Consider the following 2,189-nt stretch of genomic DNA (forward strand, 5'->3'; position numbering starts at 1 on the left):
CGCAAGGATGACACGCACAAATCGAGAAATGGTCCAAATTTTATTTGAGATTTTCCGTGAAAATCACTGGAGCCTTGTTTCTTGCACTTGCGTGTGCAGCTATTCGTACCGAAAGGCCCTTTAGTTTACTTTATCTATCAGAGAGGTCCTCAATACTGCCTTTTTAAATTTCGATCCACACGCTTTCTCTTCTTTGTTATTGCAGATATAACCTTTCTGGAGTAACTTTTATCTTTTTAATCTATTATCACACGTTTATGGATTAGTCTTCCGTTTCAGTCCTCCCACATGTAGTGTGTTCCTTCAATTTTTTATTGTCTTTGTTCCTTACCATCAACTGTGATTCGGTCATAACGCAAAAAAATATGTTTCATTAGTCTAATTTGTTTATGTTACCACCTATCAAACTCATCTAAGACTTGTGAGAAAACTCTCTCGGACACTAGGCTGGATTGTGGTACACTCGAAAGAATCCCATCTTCAAACCTTTTTGTCTTTAGTGTACAATAACCAGTGGTCGATGAATTACATAGGTCAACCGGTGAAATCTCAATCTTTATGTAGAAAATTATATATGTTGCATACCATTTTATATATCTAGTCACACCAAAGACACGGTAAGCCAGCTTAGCATGAACCTTTTGGCACTATGGTCTTTGCAATATGTACTTGTGGCAATAACTTGATATCTTCTAAGCTCCTTCACGCACAAGTTTGCTTTTAAAAAAGTTTTGATTTGCATAATCCACCATTCATAAATTGTGAACAACCAAAAGGTTTTGTTGATCCCTCCTTTCCTAAACGTGCATGTGCCCTCCCCCCACGCGCGGCAACAACTATAGTATTTTTTTGTGTCCAAGCATCGTTCGTTATTCCCTAACAAAAAACACGAGGGCATGTTATGCTCTTTCGTTAATTTGGGCCACATCAAGAGAGATCTGGCTTGCAACTAGCGGCCTGCCACGCGCCCGATGGAATCTAGGTATGGCTAGACACAACCATGGGCAACACAAACGCTCGTTTGTTTAGTCCCACATCGGCCAGCCGGGGAGAGACGGTCTGGTTTATAAGGAAGAGCGCTGCAGCTAGCATCGTCCCTTCGGGGACAACCAATAAAATTGGAACGATACAGAGAAGATTAGCATGGCCCCTGCGCAAGGATGACATGCACAAATCGAGAAATGGTCCAAATTTTTTTGAGATTTCCGCCCAAGTCCCTGGAGCCTTTTTTCTTGCACTTGCATGTGCAGCTATTCGTACAGAAACGCCCTTTAGTTTCCTTTCTCTATCAGAAGAGCACAACGAGGTTATTCCTAAAAGTGCATGTGCCCTCCCCCCACATGCGGCAACAACCATAGTATTTTTTTGTGTCAAGCATCGTTTGTTATTCCCTAACAAAAACCACAAGGTCCCATTGTGCTCTTCCATTAATTTGGGCCACATCAAGAGAGATCCGGCTTGCAACTGGCGGCCTGCCACGCGCCCTATGGAAAGGCCCTGGGCAAAACAAACGCTCGTTTGTTTAGTCCCACATCGGCCAGTCGGGGAGAGTCGGACTGCTTTATAAGGCAGAGCGCCGCAGCTAGCATGATCCCTGGAACGATACAAAGAAGATTAGCATGGCCCCTGCGCAAGGATGACACGCACAAATCAAGAAATGGTCCAAATTTTATTTGAGATTTTCCGTGCAAATCACTGGAGCCTTGTTTCTTGCACTTGCGTGTGCAGCTATTCGTACCGAAAGGCCCTTTAGTTTACTTTCTCTATCAGAGAGGTCCTCAATACTGCCTTTTTAAATTTTGATCCACACGCTTTCTCTTCTTTGTTATTGCAGATATAACCTTTCTGGAGTAACTTTTATCTTTTTAATCTATTATCACACGTTTATGGATTAGTCTTCCGTTTCAGTCCTCCCACATGTAGTGTGTTCCTTCAATTTTTTATTGTCTTTGTTCCTTACCATCAACTGTGATTCGGTCATAACGCAAAAAAATATGTTTCATTAGTCTAATTTGTTTATGTTACCACCTAACAAACTCATCTAAGACTTGTGAGAAAACTCTCTCGGACACTAGGCTGGATTGTGGTACACTCGAAAGAATCCCATCTTCAAACCTTTCTGTCTTTAGTGTACAATAACCAGTGGTCGATGAATTACATAGGTCAACCGGTGAAATCTCAATCTTTAT

The 2,189-nt window shown here is 41.8% G+C and overlaps 2 non-coding genes across 2 annotated transcripts; both read left to right on the forward strand.

The window, feature by feature from the left end:
* The first annotated feature begins 1,093 nt into the window (after positions 1-1,093).
* Positions 1,094-1,196, forward strand: LOC119347833. Its single transcript, XR_005168558.1, has one exon. It is a non-coding gene; the product is annotated as a U6 spliceosomal RNA (small nuclear RNA).
* Positions 1,197-1,569: 373 nt separating this feature from the next.
* Positions 1,570-1,672, forward strand: LOC119347834. The gene has a single exon (XR_005168559.1). It is a non-coding gene; the product is annotated as a U6 spliceosomal RNA (small nuclear RNA).
* Positions 1,673-2,189: the final 517 nt, after the last annotated feature.

Source organism: Triticum dicoccoides, unplaced genomic scaffold (genome assembly GCF_002162155.2).
Source record: "Triticum dicoccoides isolate Atlit2015 ecotype Zavitan unplaced genomic scaffold, WEW_v2.0 scaffold76620, whole genome shotgun sequence".
NCBI classification, from domain to species: Eukaryota; Viridiplantae; Streptophyta; class Magnoliopsida; order Poales; family Poaceae; genus Triticum; species Triticum dicoccoides.